The sequence below is a fragment of the Mizuhopecten yessoensis genome, unplaced genomic scaffold (assembly GCF_002113885.1).
Source record: "Mizuhopecten yessoensis strain PY_sf001 unplaced genomic scaffold, ASM211388v2 scaffold716355, whole genome shotgun sequence".
In the NCBI taxonomy this organism is placed as follows: domain Eukaryota; kingdom Metazoa; phylum Mollusca; class Bivalvia; order Pectinida; family Pectinidae; genus Mizuhopecten; species Mizuhopecten yessoensis.
In genome coordinates, this window is record NW_018480075.1 from 109,806 (window position 1) to 127,342 (window position 17,537).

The window sequence follows — 17,537 nt, forward strand, 5'->3', positions numbered from 1 at the left end:
TTTTGTATTTATACATTGTATAGTTACAATTCGTTTTAGAAATGTCCCACAATTCAACTGCGGCACAGTAAAATGACCTTCTTTCAAAATTCCTACACTATAGTCAGCCCACCAGGACAAATAGGTACATGTACTTGCAATTGGAGGCTAATTCTGTAAAAACGGTATCGTTCCATGAGATTACCTCAACAACGAAGAAACACGGAAAAAAGTAATTTAAATATAGCTGGGTCATCAGGCTTGGTTGAACATCGCTATGTTTAATATAAATACATGTACATGTATACTATAATACAACCCTTTTTCTTTTGATACATGAACAGATGTTGGAATTCTCAAAAATCGCTTGAAGACATAATTCAATTATTCAAAATATTCAAAACCTGCTATCGTGAGAAGATTCCGGATTATTTCAAGACCAATTGAGGGTCATAACATGAGAGGATGAACAGGAAGCTCTATTTGTGGTCGAGTTAAAACTGGAATCGTAAAGTGAATCATTGATGAGCGCAATAATTAGATTTTTTCTTCTTGAAAAGGGTCCGATACTCCTGGGAGCACAGTAGCCATTAGCATCTATATATCAATTTTGCAGTTGATTTCTTTCCTCTTTTGCCGTCTGTAAGACTGGTTAAACCAGAACAAAGCGCGATTTAACCTTATCTGAACACACCTCTTTTCAGAAGGAAGTCGATTAGTTTAAGAAGTTTTCGCCCGCTCTCCTGACCAGTAAACTCTAGTGACTTTTGTCGGTCTAAGCTTGTTTTGTTCGATAATACTTACAGTGCATCTCCATATGGGTTACGGTATACCTATGAACATTGTAAGACTCGTTTAAAAGAAACCCCACGAAAGCAGTCTTTCTTGAAAGTGAACTTGATGACACGAGACAGATTTTATGGTTGTTTTAACAATTTGCATGTTTGATCAAGCGTTTTATCATGAAGATTGTGTAAGTCTTGTTTGCTAGAGCTACATCTACATTGTAAGCCAAGGTGTAAAGGAGTCACTCTCGATCACATTCCTCTGTATAGCGTTAAGGAGTAAATCCCGATCACATTTCTCTGTATAACGTGAAGGGGTCACTCCCCATTACATTTAGCTGTATAGCGTTAAGGAGTCACTCCCCTTTAATTTCTCTGAGTAGCGTTAAGGAGTCACTCCCTATTACATTTATCTGTAAAGCGTTAAGTGGTCACTCCCTATTACATTCACTGAAAAGCGTTAAGTGGTCACTCCCCATTACATTTTTCTGTATATTATTAAAAAGCAACTCCCCATTACATTTCTCTGTATATCGTTAAAAAGTCACTCCCCATTAATTTCTCTGAGTAGCGTTAAGGAGTCAATCCCAATTACATTTATCTGTATAGTGTTAAGGAGTCACTCCCCATTACATTTCTCGGTATAGCGTTAAGGGGTCACTCCCGATCACATTTCTCTGTATGGCGTTGAGTGGTCACTCCCCATTCCATTTCTCGGTATAGCGTTAACGTTAAGTGGTCACTTCCCATCACATTTCTCTGTAGAGCGTTAAGGGGTAATTCCCGATCACATTTCTCTGTATACCGTAAATGAGTCACTTCCAACCACATTTCTTTGTTTAGCGTGAAGGAGGTACTCCCAATTACATTTCTCTGTATAACCATAAGGAGCACTCACGATCAAATTTCTCTGTGTAGCGTTAAGGAGTCACTCTCCATTACATTTTGTATAGCGTTAAGTGGTCACTCCTGATCACATTTTTCTGTATAGCGTAAAGGAGTCATTTCCCATTATATTTCTCTGTAAAGCGTTAAGGAGTGAATCCCCATTACTTATCTCTGTATAGCGTTAAGTAGTCACCCCCATCACATTTCTCTGTAGAGCGTTAAGGGGTAATTCCCGATCACATTTCTCTGTATGGCGTTGAGTGGTCACTCCCCATTACATTTAGCTGTATAGCGTTAAGGAGCCATTCCCCACTATCTATCTCTCTATAGCGTTAAGGAGGCATTCCCCACTACTTATCTCTGTATAGCGTTAACGAGTAACTCTCCATCACATTTCTCTGTATACCGTAAATGAGTCACTTCCAACCACATTTCTTTGTTTAGCGTGAAGGAGGTACTCCCGATTACATTTCTCTGTATATCGTTAAAAAGTCCCTCCCCATTAATTTCTCTGAGCAGCGTTAAGGAGTCAATCCCAATTTCATTTATCTGTATAGTGTTAAGGAGTCTCTCCCCATTACATTTCTCGGTATAGCGTTAAGGAATCATTCCCCATTACATTTCTCTGTATAGCGTTAAGGGGTCATTCCCGATCACATGTTTTCACTGTATAGCGTTAACGAGTAACCCTCCATCACATTTCTCTGTATGGCGGTAAGTGGTCACTCCCCATTCCATTTCTCTGTATAGCGTTAAGGGGTCACTCCCCATCACATTTCTCTGTATAGCGTTAAGTGGTCACTCCCCATTACATTTCTCTGTATAGCGTTAAGGAGTCATTCCCCATTACATTTATCTGTAAAGCGTTAAGTGGTCACTCCCCATCACATTTCTCTGTAGAGCGTTAAGTGGTCACTCCCCATTACATTTCTCTGTATAGCGTTAAGTGGTCACTCCTGATCACATTTTTCTGTATAGCGTAAAGGAGTCACTCTCCATCCCATTACACTTCTCTGTATTGCGTTAAGGACTCATTCCCCATTACATTTCTCTGTATAGCGTTAAGGAGTCATTCCCCATTACATTTCTCTGTATAGCGTTAAGGAGTCATTCCCCATTACATTTCTCTGTATAGCGTTAAGGAGTGAATTCCCACTACTTATCTCTGTATAGCGTTAAGGAGTCATTCCCCATTACATTTCTCTGTATAGCGTTAAGGAGTCATTCCCCATTACATTTCTCTGTATAGCGTAAAGGAGTCATTTCCCACTCCTTATATCTGTGTAAAGGTACATGTAAGGAGTCGCTTTCCATTACATTTCTCTATATACATGTAGTGTTAATAAGTCACTCCTTATTACATTTTAAGAACAGCGTTAAGGAGAGAGAGAGAGGGGGGGCGAGATTGTATCAGGAATCTATTTTTTTCTCATTTTGGACCTCAGACCCTGGCAAGATAGTGCACTTGAATAAACCTTTCTTTTTCATTCGGGTGCTTTAGGATTGCAAGTTTAGCCAGCTCTAAGCTGTATACAATATAACACCTCAGGCCTATCTGTACATCTGCATCAAGTAAATAACAAGCTCGCGTGCTGGGCTTTGATTTCTCCAAGTGTAGATATGCCGTTACAATCGCTTTAGATTTAGTACTTTGTATCAAATCACCTCCCGTGATGTTTAATTATCGCTGTTTCCGTACAAGAAGCAGTTTAATACTCCGTTTTCTTCACCTTTGGTTTTTGAAGCAGTTTTACGTACTCTTATAGGTTTTTTCTTTATGCTTATTACATTGTACATACGCGAAGATGAATCTGGCCTTTCCGCACTTATATGTACTATGGGTTTACGGAAATGTGTTGGACAATAAATGATGTACGATGTCGCTATTGGTTACATAAATGATAAAGTATACACAAAGCAGTATAAAAACTGAATAGTTGCTCTGGATTCCGACACAGTCAACACTTGGACGGCAACGGACAGACAACGGTCGGACGACATACAATTACATATATATTACGAGGTTTTACTAAAAGTAAAAACGAAATAGAAACAAAACGGATTATGGAGTTCATTTCGTTTCGTTTTGCTCATTTCGTTTCGTTTCTTGTAAGTTTCTACTTTTAGTAATAGTAATAATGTACTACATTTCGTTAAACATTCTAAAAGTGTCCTTCTCAGCATGATTATCTACTATGACTTGTGACTAACAGACATTTCCGGTTTTGTATATTAGGATAACCCCGCTCGGTTACTTAAAAAATGAAACGGCCTATAGGATATAAATAGATGTACATTCGGATAATCTCGTTCTCTAACATTAAGAAATAAAACAACCAATACATTTTATAATTGTAAATGTGATAAGGAGTGAATATGGCTTCAAGCCTTCCGCTTAGGTTCCAACTTATCAAGGTAACAAGAAAATTAATGAAAAATGTCAGTTTAATTAGAACGTAATTTATTTTGTTCTTTTTCGTCACTATGGATCAAAATCGATACAAGACACCGAACGTAACATATTGTGTGCATTGCGATTTTCTTACAAGGAAATGATGACCGCTGTGTCACGACGCCGATCATAAATATTTAAATGGGTTTCTTAAGGGGCTAATAGGAGAAAATGAATCGGTCCCAAGGGAAATCACTTTTGCTGACCGACACGCGTTCCATTTGTACAAACGTGGACAAAGATGTGGATTTTTTGCAAAACAATCCCCACTTTGTCAGTGCAGAGGCCCTAAATAACTTCATACTAAACGAAATGCCAAGAAAAAGATTAAATGTCGACCAGGAAAATTTAGAATGATGGAAAACAATTAATGTTGAAACTCAATTCAGTTGTCAGAACAACTCCGGCGTGCGGTCCGGCTCGTTAATTAGACTCCCATTACATGGCTGCCCGAAAAGCGCAGTTGTACAACCTCTGAGATGCTTTAATTTTTACGGCTTTATTTACCGTCTTTAACCTAGTTAGCAGTGCTTTTTTTTTTTTTTTTTTTTTTTTTAAATATTTAGATACATGTTCGCTTAGAAGCTTTGTTTTTGCCAGATCTTGCAAAAAGGGTCCATGTGATGAGGATTTTTTGACATTTTGGCAACCAATGATTTGCTTGGTTATCTTCGCTTGTTTAGGAAGTTCTATGGTTAATGCATATTTGTTAGTGTGATTATATGTTCGTGAAAACAACAGGAAGAAAGATTCCTGTTAAAGTGAATTTCACCAGATAATTCTAGATGAGGGTTAAGGCGTTAATTAAAAATAAGAAATTCCGGAGAATGATATTTAGTTTTAACATAATTATTTCATTAACCACTGTCTCGAACATATACAGCACTTTTACTAAAAAAATGCTTAAGCACATTCTTGCATTGATTGTCGCCATCCCGATATTGTAGATCTAAGGGACGTTTTTCTTACAAACATTGTGAATCACTATCCAGTCGCTGTATATGTATATGTTGACACTTTAAAACGTGCTTGTTTTATTACTACGTTGCTAGGGACTGTTCCTTTAGAACTGCAAGAGTTGTTAACTAACGTAAAAGACCTAATATCGTTTAGATTGGACTGTTTCTCAATATTATCAAAGTGTCAGATTTAACGTTTCAATAATGTTCGCTGCGATCCTGAACATATCATACTAATTCTACGTTGTTAAAAAGCTTAAGTGTTTTTTAATGTACAGTTGTGGGACCGCACAACGCACCAAAAATAGCGTGCGCACACCGTGCATACATCGTTCACACACCGTCCGCACATCGTCCACACATGGTGCGCACAACTGTGCGATTTAGCAATCGTTCGCCCCGTTGTGCGATTCTCTCCGCACAACTGTGCGATTTGGTATATTTTGAAGATCAAAATTACGGAATGACAAAAATACGGAAGGCTTGTATGCGATAATGTACACTGTGTATATATCTGTAATTTCTCATCACAATAATCAAGATTATACAATTTCACAATGCGTGTTACACAGTATTACAGCGACCGTTAGGCTGTCAAGAATGGGTTTGGCTCCAAGGTAACAGAACAGGTAAATAACAATTTTATGAGTGTCCGGAGTTTTACCTGACCAGTGCCTGACACACAGAGCTGATATGCGATACCGTTTGACCGTAATGAATAGTATTTGTTATTTGCATTCGTTTGCCTATAGCTCCCCTTCACCTGGATTTTCACACCCCCGGCCTTACCCGACGAGTTACGTAAGTGCCCCAGGCGGGGAGAAAACTACGGTCCAGGTACATGTACAAAGTGGTTATGTTTACCTGTATACGGGATTGTGTTGTAATTTTACATGTGACGATNCCATTTCTCTGAATAGCGTTAAGTGTTCACTTCCCATCACATTTCTCTGTATAGCGTTAAGTGTTCACTTCCCATCACATTTCTCTGTATAGCGTTAAGTGTTCACTTCCCATCACATTTCTCTGTATAGCGTTAAGTGTTCACTTCCCATCACATTTCTCTGTATAGCGTTAAGTGTTCACTTCCCATCACATTTCTCTGTATAGCGTTAAGTGTTCACTTCCCATCACATTTCTCTGTATAGCGTTAAGTGGTCACTCCCGATCACATTTCTCTGTATAGCGTTAACGAGTAACCCTCCATCACATTTCTCTGTATGGCGTTAAGTGGTCACTCCCCATTCCATTTCTCTGTATAGCGTTAAGGGGTCACTCCCCATCACATTTCTCTGTATAGCCTTAAGGAGTCACTCCCCGTAACATTTCTCTGTATAGCGTTAAGGAGTCACTCTCCATTACATTTTGTATAGCGTTAAGTGGTCACACCCGATCACATTTCTCTGTATAGCGTTAACGAGTAACTCTCCATCATATTTCTCTGTATAGCGTAAGTAGTCACTCCCACTCACATTTCTCTGTATAGCGTTAAGTAGTCACTCCCCAACACATTTCTCTGTATAGCGTTAAGTGTTCACTTCCCATCACATTTCTCTGTATAGCGTTAAGTGTTCACTCCCCATCACATTTCTCTGTATAGCGTTAAGTGTTCACTCCCCATCACATTTCTCTGTATAGCGTTAAGTGTTCACNTGTTGTAATTTTACATGTGACGATTAAGTTTGTTTAAAAACACAGAAAACACAATTTCTAAATATAAGAATGTATAGACAGAAAGATAATTATATAAGTTTATAGATGTTGCTAGAATATAGAAACATAAGTAAACATCAAGTTTATATGTTTAAACACAAAACCGTATAAATTGTTAAGGCATTCCTCAATTTACACCAACCATGATTGTTATCGCACAGCGACCGTCCATCGTGCGCACAGATGTGCGCAAGCAATGATCGTCCAGCTTTTTATCGTTCGCCCATCGTGCATACACCGTTCACACACCGTGCACACATCGTGCGCACACCGCGCATCGTGTAACGTTGTGCGATCCCACAACTGTAGCATATTTTTGATATTTTATTTTGTATTTTTGTTACTTCTCTTTTCCTCGATTAACTTTATATGCAGCACATTTTCTGTTAATGAATTAATTCTACTTTTGTTATTTGTCACATATTTTTTTTTGCACGTATTTCTGTACTAATTCACTAATTATTTATTAAGGATACGTACATTTATGTAACACTTCAATTATGGAGGAATAAAGATATGAATGAATGAAAAAAGACCCTTTAAAAAGTACAAGAAGAACAAGACCAGGTGTTTCGGAATGATAAGCGTCTTCTGATTCATCGATGACACCCGCCTTGTAAAATCTTAGTCGAATCCAAGTGATGTCACGCCGTCACATCAAGAACTCGGGTAGTGACAACAAAACCACGAGGCAAAGAAGAATGAAATGTACGTTGTATGTGTGAAAAGGGAATACAATGTACATTGTATGTGTGGAAAGGGAAATACAATGTAAGCCACGATCCAGTATTTTTAGCTGTCATACACAATACACATTAGTATAAAACATTCTAACTCGCGATTGCTGTATAATGTGGAATTCCCTACATGTAATAAACTTATTCCGTAAAGATGTTGTGAATAATCGTCCTTTTTAGTCAAAAGGTCGAGGGATCTTTTGTTTCAGGAGTCTTTATCATTTCCCAAGCATGAAAATTGTGTCCCCCTTGTCCATATGTCGTCGTCATAACAAAATTTGTCCAAAGAAATGGTTCGGTGAGTCTTCTAGTCGTCTTTAGATTACCATTCTTTTTATCAGGGTTAAGCTTTCGTCAGCAGACAGTGTTAACACAAGATAAATCTCATTGACGTGAAACAAAACATTGTAGATAAAAGAGAAGAGAGTAAACTGAATGGATTTTCAGAACATTCCCTCATGTTTCGTCGTATAAGTAAATTGATTAAATATTACAAGTGTGGTCTCCTAACGGGCGTTAAACCCTTGCTTTCTGCAAACATTGGTTATTGAACATATTAACATGTAACAGTTGTTTAGCATCACATCTAAGGCCAAAGAAATACGTGGCGCTTTACATGATAGATTCCACAATCAAGGGAATGATGGATCATCAATCGAGACCACCATTACATACTCCACTCTGAGCAAATGGAGTTGATGAACAGTTTTGTTCACACACAAAACCACTTCCTGCCGTCTGCGGAATCCGACCCTAGGACCTTAGACCGGCGCCCTACCAACTGTGTTATCTGGATTTTAAGTACTAAGATTATTCCTTTGTTTGACACAAATCCAATGCAAACGAAATGCTCAAAGTTCATTGCATTCTTCGAGAATTCATTGAAATTTGAAGTCATCCGGTGCTTTAAAACAAATTCTAAAGGCTTAATTCATCGTAAAAATGAGAATCGGTCACGAAAGAATGGAACCTACAGCGACAATTTTATTTGAGATAAATCGGCAGATTTCAGCAAGTGTTTGACTCATACATGCCGTAAAACCTTGTAGGCATTGTTCTTTGAACTTTGAAATAGAATAAAATCTTATCACTTGCGTTTATAGTAGAAACGCACTCCTGAAACGAAAAGAAGGATTTCTACAGGCAACCCACCGACATATACATACATGTATATCCACGTAGTTTATCGCGATATCTAAACAAGAGCACGCCATCTTGTTCTCGGCACTGAACTTTATCGTGGTAAATGACTCAGGGCTATTTAGAGGTCCTTTATGGACTTGCGATTTATCAGATATTTTCATTATTTTTCATGTGAAACCATTACGCGATCTCGAAAATTCTATTTGATTTCTATATCATTTAACACGAGAACGATTTCACAGTGCAAAATCAAATTAAGTTTGGCTAAATGACCTTGAATTTACAAGATATCGTATTTGCCAATGGCAATCAAATGATATTACTTAAAGTTTTTTGAAAGTTCAAAAATCAAACTGTTTATTAAATATTGGAAGCATTTAATATGGAAATGAATAAGGTTAGACGAAAAAGAATGACGATAATGAAAAAGCTGTTATGCGGAATGAATGATTTATTAATTTAGCAGACCACCCAGTGAATCTTTCTTGTTTCCGATTCTTTATTGTATAGTGTTATGATAAGCAACATGGGTTCATTGTTTTGCTTGCCACTCTAAAACAATCGAAAACACCCACTCTGATGCGGATCATTCGCCCGTCTCCGTTCCCCTTTTTAGACATTAAGCAAGCGTATAACAAGCGTTTTATTGCCCCAGATGAGCTTTGGTATTTCTTGTACTGCTGCAGATGCCTTCTGCGGTTTTCAACACGGGCTGTTGTTTCGTGTTATATCGGGACCAAGCTGGAGACTGCAGTATCGTTATAGGTTCTGTGGTGGGGTTTACTTTGATAAAACATGATTTATCAATACTAATAAAATATTTAATCTCATTATGCGGAATTGGATACGCTTTGACATCTACTGAAAGATAGAAAGACTCTCGAGAGACGTCGCCATGTGTTTGAAATGACAAATAACATCAGATACGAATTAATACGTCTGCAGTATGTTCCGATGTTCCTGCCTGTTACTCTGCGCGGTAGGACGGTCGAGTCTAAAACACGGAACGGACACGCAGCCATAGCCGATCCTTAAATCATACCATGCGATCAAAGGAAAGTTTTCTACGGAGTCGATAAGTGCAATACGGATTTTTTTTTTTTTTTATCGAGTGGCGTCTTTCGCACTAACAATATAGTAAATGTGCTTTGAAGAAACGTTGGTCAGGAAGGGACTACCGTTTGCTGCATTGAAGGACAATATATCTTTGAAAAACTCCCAGTAGCTTTGATTTGTTTCTGAGTTAGAGTATGGGGTTGAGGGATATAGCAAGTTTCTAATATTTATATTGGTGGTGAATATTTAAGCCTTTCGTTTTAGCTTTAAGTATTGTATATGTATTTTGTGCTGATAAATTGTATTTAATTAACATCTAAGCTTTGATTTATTTCTGATTTTAATTACTCAGTTTATTCTAGGTAAATGTCTTTGGGTTTTTCTTTAGCTTCACGCCTTTTATTTTGCGTTGATCTATTTTTTAGTGGTTTTTTCCCCTGCTTTATATAAAAATAGCCTGTTCTCCTTTACTGTCGTACACTGTACATTGAGACATTTTAAATGTCTTATGCTTTTACTTAACTTGACGGTCTTAATTTCGTGTTGATATGCTTTTAGCATTTTTAATTTCTTTCTCACTACTGTATCACATGAAACATTCGTAGGCTATTTTGTTCGTGGTTTTAAGTTATTTCGATTGTTTCGTGGTACAAACTTTAGTGGATATCCCGTATAAAAACATGCAGTAGTCAATCAAATTCGTTGTATTTATGTCCGTGGTTACATAGCAACCAGGAAAACCACGAATGTTTATACACATCGAACATTTCATGGTTTTTTTTATCATAATTATTTATTGTCTTTGTACAACACACATTCATATTATTTGTAATAGGGTAGCGGTACAAAATAAGATCTGACAGGTTACAACCGGCAGCCTTAATACAATTAATACGTCCATAGTAAATACAATATGTACATAATACATAGTATTTCAACAGGGTAACAACAGCATAGATGACAGAAATACTGCGGTTCCTCTCATCTAGCCAAAAACTGACAAGAGTTTTAGGTACATTAGAGTCAATAATAATGAAATACGAGATATTTTGCAAATATTGAAGCTTGGAAAGGCCTCGGGTGAGGATGAAATCAGTCACCATATGCTCAGAAACACATCAGAAACAGTTTGTGTTCCCCATGAAATCATTTTTAATAAGTCTTTATCGTCTGGTGTTAACCCAATCTCTTGGAAAACAGCCAAAGTTATGCCACTGTTTAAAAAAGGTGACAGGCATTCTCCCTCTAACTACAGGCCAATTTCTTTATTATCTACAGTTGGAAAAGTGTTTGAAAGGGTAATTTTCAAATACTTGCATAATTATTTTATTGAAAACCCACTTTTTTTATAAGCACCAGTCTGGTTTTTTGCCTCGTCATTCTACTGTATATCAGCTCATTGAAATTTATCATAACATCTGTGTTGCTCTAGAAGAAAAAAAAACATGTAATGTATGTATGGTATTCTGCGATATTTCTAAGGCCTTTGATAGGGTTTGGCATAAGGGTTTGATGATTAAGTTAAAATCCTATGGAATTTCAGGGGAATTGGTTGGAAATTTACCTATTTCAGAGGCACCAGAGAGTCTTTTTGATACTTCTTACTCCAACTTAGGTTTCATTGAAGCAGGTGTTCCTCAGAGTTCGATTCTTGGACCTCTTTTGTTTCTTATCTACATTAATGATATTGCTGATGTGTTTGAATCAACCTCTCGTCTTTTTGTTTACAAAAGTGTTACATCATTGTGAACGAAGGATACACTGACATATTCGAATATTATTTTAATTTCATAATACTTCGTTTTCTAATTTGCTAAATTCTGAATTATAGTTCATCTAATACTGTTACTAAGACGTATCTGGATGTTGACCTTTACATTTTATCTGTCATGTTCTGAGATGTTTTCATTCTCAGATGCTATATATCAAACATGTTCGACAGATTTCATTAATATTGTAAGCATAGAGATGATGAGTGTTATCAGATGTCGCTATCCCACGTACACGTTTTATTCTTCTTTAATATCGATACACCTACCTTTTGTACGCTTTCCCCCCTATTACAATATATATCTTCACGTTTCGGCACTCTCGTGGAGGACTGGCTCAATATTATATATATATTATGATATATCTCGTATGACACAAATTGGCGGGGAAGAGGACTAACGTCGGTAACCATGGCGACCTGTTAGGTGTAGGTTCTAATGGATAACAAAAAAGTTTTTCTTTCCCTAGGCGGTTTATCATTTTTTCGTTTTTGATGTATCAGCAGATATATGATATATTAGTAAGATGTTAGATACGCTATTTGGAGTTTTTTGACTAAAACAATACATTTTGTGAAAGCTGCCATTATCATTTTTCTTTGAGTTTCATAAATACGATTTTGATTTGTAATATTTAACTTCCTTCAAGATGATGCTACATTTACAACTATTCTTTACATATAACAATGCTGAAAGTCCCTATATGTATGTAAACGTGTCGAGAGGTAATTGCATTCACAGGGCTACATGTATGAACGCCACTCAACAGTGTAATTTTGACGCTTCTTTCCCGCCTCAATTTGCATGAGACCATCGTTAAAATCAAACATTTAGGTGACATTTGACTGTTCCGAGAAGCGCCGCTTTCAAATTTGCATCAAAACTGCAAATACTTTGGAATACAAATATTTATATTAATATTGTCTTAATGTATCAGTATATAAAGTGAATGTACCGATTGAAACTGCTGTAAAGTAAAAATGTCCTCATAATTAACATGTTTAGGAAATACATAATGTGTTAAAAAATATATAATACTAAATCAGGAACCACGATAACCTTTTCAAATATATGGGACAGCATACAATTGAAGGCTAGTAACGGTAAAACGATAAATGAATAAATAGAGAATGAGGCTCTATGCACTGTGTATGGATGTGACTTGCCTGCGGATGATCAGCGCCATTCCGCGTCACATCAGAAGAACGGTCCCTTTTACTTCCGGTTGACAAACGACGGTCGTTCGTGTAGTGTTTGATCATGGTATCGGCACGGTATCATAAGAAAGGGAAAACGGCGGAAAAGGGACAAATTGGTAGGAAACAGAAATCATTTATAATCAAATTATAAAATTTGATTTAATAAGGAATACAGAGCACTAAGTCACGTATTTCTTGATTCATTCACCAACATGGCCATAGGCACAAGAACACAAACCCGATTCCCGAACTATTAAATCCGCTGCATGGAACAAGCGACGATCACGTCTCAATCAGAAATGTAGATTGCAAATTGAGCAATTGATGGCACGTCAAACCTTTAAGGACAAAAAGCAATTCATTTGAGGCTTTTTCAATTCAGTTTCTTTATTGACATTTTCGTACCGCCTTGCTTTGAAAGTGCTGTTTGCTTGGTTTACATCCAAAATTAGTTTTAGACAATTTCGGAAAAGATTTTTAGACAAATCCAATACCTGTTTCATAGCGGTTTGTTAAGTTACAAGGTTCGGTATTGGAGACCAAATCCCTCTGCTAAAGAGACTTAAATCCCAATATCGTTGGTTTTCTAAAACAACGTCGGACAAGCAATGAAGAAATAGATCTTCAGATAAATGGATTTTTATTTGCCCTGAAACAATTTAGAGATTAAATATTTGGAAGATTTTTGTAAATTCTTTTTTTTTTTTTTTTACAAACTTGTTAAAAGCAGTTTGGCATGTACTCTAAGCGGGCAATCACACTGAATGTCTGTCTATGTCAGGGACCCAAAATTAATGCCTTATTTCAAATCCGGTAATACTTGGTAACAACAATCGATAACGCCTCTATTGAATAATCAAAATGATATTATATAAGTTTCCCTAGAATGATATTTTCAAATGTCACGTTGACCAAATTAAGACCTATCCCTCGTTTTTCAATATCAGAGAAAATCTCGTTTAGAATAAATAACGAATGTGCTGCAGGCTATGAGACTGGAATTACGTATTGCTAATAAATGATATTCTGCAAACAATTTCAATAAAAATATGCACTTACAAGACGCATGTAATCACATCGGAGTGTACTTTAGTGGCGAGGTGAATGTTACAAAATCTGGAAGATTTAGGAAGGATAATGGTGACAATTTATGTGGGATTATCTTCCATTAAACGACATATAATCATGTTCTTCTGTACGTAAAGCTCCATATCAGAATGATTTCCCCATGATAACAAATCTCGTTGAATGTTAATGTTTAATCAGTTAAAATACAATCGATTTTATTTTTAATCTAAGTTTAAATATCATTCAATACACGTGGAATTGTAAGACAATGTGCACACATACAGTTAAGATTCGTTACACCGCAACCATTTGTCCAGATAAATGTTGTCGTTATGGAGGGGTTAGGCGGTAAATTGAGGGGAATGTAAAGATGAATTTTTAGGTCACCTGATACAAAGTCTCAAGTGACCTATTGCGATCGCCTTTTGTCCGGCGTCGTGCGTCGTTCGTCCGTAAACATTTTCGACTTAATTCTTCTCCAAAACCCCATGAACCAATTTCAATGAAATTTTGCAGAAACCTTTCATGGCCAAAGGTCAACCAAAATTGTGAATTATATGGTCCCCAGCCGCCAGGGGCCGCCTGAGGGGCGGGGCTAAAAAGGATCGAATTGACTGAAATTTCAAAAATCTTCTTCTCAAGACCCAGATATGGTTAACTCAAATCGGTGTATAAGGGCTCAAATGCTGATGTAGATATTGAAAGTAATGAATCTTGTATATTTGATGAATTGGATAAAGAAATTACCAAACATGAAGTGACTTCTGCAATACATAAGTTGAAAAGAAATAAAAGTTGTGGTGAGGATAAAATATTAAACGAATTATTCATTGATTGCAAAGAGATACTAGTACCATACATAACTAAAAATTTTAACTCAGTTTTTCAAACAGGACTTTTCCCAGAATCTTGGTCAACTGGGTGTATCACGCCAGTATATAAAAAGGTGATATTGAAAACACGAATAATTATAGAGGTATTACTTTAGTTAGTTGTATGGGAAAGTTGTTTACATCAATATTGAATTGGCGATTAGTGAAATGGGACACCGAAAATAATATTATAACGGATGCCCAATTTGGTTTTAGGCCTGGATACTCGACTGTTGATGCAATATTTGTCCTTCAGACATTAATTAATAAGTATTTAAGCAAAAGAGGTGGCAGACTATATTGTTGCTTTGTAGATTATAAGAAGGCCTTCGACCTAATTGAAAGATCTCATTTGTGGTGTAAATTGATAAATCAGGGTATACGCGGGAAAATGTTACGAATCATACAATCTTTATATAACTCAGTGAAATCATGTGTAAAGCATAATGGGGGTTATTCTGACTATTTCACAAATACGATTGGTCTTTTTCAGGGTGAAATATTATCACCGATTTTGTACTCCATGTACGTGAACGATTGTGAAATACATTTTATCAAGGAAGGATGTCCTTCAATTGAACTTAATTTGATTAATATTTTTCTGTTGATGTACGCTGACGATATGGTTTTATTTGCAGAAACACCAGAAAAACTACAGGAAGTTATGGATGCTCTGAAAGTATATAATAACAAGTATAAGCTTACATTAAATACAGAAAAGACGAAAATAGTAGTTTTCAGGAATGGTGGCATAATACGGAATAACGAAAAGTGGATATATGATAACATAGAGCTGCAAGTTGTTAATCAGTTCAATTACTTAGGAATGCTTTTCAATTATAATGGTAAATTTAATGTTACACAAAAACACGTTGCAGAACAAGCAAATAAGGCGTATTATGCAATTTGTAGCAAATTGAAAAATCATAATTTTAATATTGAAACACAATGTGCAGTTTTTGATACATATATAAATAGCATTTTGAGCTACAGTGCAGAGATATGGGGATTTCATAATGCTTTAGATGTCGAGAAAATACATATGAATTTTTGTAAACGGCTACTCGGAGTTAAAAAGAGTACCTGTAATAATTTAGTATATTATGAGTTAGGAAGAATGCCACTGGCGGAAAGTAGAAAGCTTCGTATCATTAAATATTGGTTAAAATTAAGAACTACAGATAATTGTATTTTAAAAACTTGTTATGAAGAAAGGATTTTGTCAAATGACAGTTGGATTATAAATATCCAGGGGGAACTTCGCAAATTAGGTTTAGGTTATTTATGGGACATCAATGGTAACACTACTGATAGACATATTTATAAAATAATTGAACAACGGTTTTACGATATATATCAGCAAAACTTATTATCTAACATTCAAACTATTTCTAGAGGTTTTCTTTATCAACATCTTATTGACAAATTTACCCTGCAATACTATTTGAGAAAACCTATCAATAATTTATACAAAAAATACTTAACACGTTTTAGATTAAGCTCACATAGTTTAAATATTGAGCAAGGCAGGTACAGAAATCAACCAAGAGAACAACGACTTTGTACATTCTGTAACGCTAATGATGTTGAAGATGAATTCCATTTTATACTTAAATGCAAATTTTATGAGGATTTTAGGCATGAATATATTAAACCTTATTTTTACAAACGACCAAGTGTTTTCAAGTTAATAGAACTATTCAATACCAAAATCGTTGAAGATCTAAATAACCTAGGCAAATTTTTGCATTTAAGTACAAAACGACGAAATAATATTGTTTAACTAAATATAATACTGCATGTTCTGTATGTTATACCCACATACAGGTATATTGTGTTTTAATAATCTATGTTATGCATTGTACACTATTGCATCAACTGTAATTTGTGTTATACATTGTGATATCTTGTACATATGTATGTCTACTCTCCGATGTGTTGTAAACATAAGGAAATAAAGAATCTGAATTTGTCTTATGGTGCTTTACCAAAATTGTGAATTTCATGACCCTGGGGTCTCACGTTTTTCCCGGGGAAGGGGGTAAATTTTACTATAGTTTATATAGGGAAATCACATTTTTGACCAACATTTGTTTAATTTCCATTTCAAGTAATTCAATTTGGGTTAGCATTATCAGTATTGGATAGCAGTTTGATCAGCCCTGACTGACCCCCAGGGGATGATGGGTGGGGCCCAAATTGGTCAAATTGACTGAAATCTCAAAATCTTCTTCTCGAGACCCAGATATGGTAGAATCAAATACTCTTCAAAGATGGAAGGGTTTTAAGGTGCTGTACCAAAATTGTGAATTTCATGACCCTAGGGTCTCAATTTTACACCCGGGGAAGGGGGGGGGGAGGGGGGGGGCAAAATTTATTTTGGTTTATATTGGCAAATGATACTTTGGATATTACATGTTGATAACTTGATTGGAATTATAACACTGAGTTGACAGTTTGATACTTTGAAAATTTCGAGCCAGTCCTACCCCCAAGGGCTGTAGGGCGGGGCCCAAAGGAGTCAGTGTGCTAAAATTTCTACATTTTCCTTGTTTAGAATCAGAGGTGCTAGTTTCAAATACTTTTCAGTCTTAAATCTGTATGCTAGATATTGAATAAGGTGGTTTTATTGTTTTTTTTGTCACTTTGAATAATATTTCTGTGCAGTTTTAAAAACAAAAATCAACTCTCTGTATAAATATATCAGAACTCATGTGACCGTTAAGGCCCATGGGCCTCTTGTTAGGAATACAAGAAAAAGGGACATTGACTGACATTGACGGGAAACGAGGTGGCAAGTTTATTGATTTCTTGAAAGACTGAATTATCTCAATGAAAGGACGCTATAATGAAGGGAGGCTATATGTTGCGATATAGCACAGACCATACAGAGCGGTTTGGGGATTTTGCAAAATTC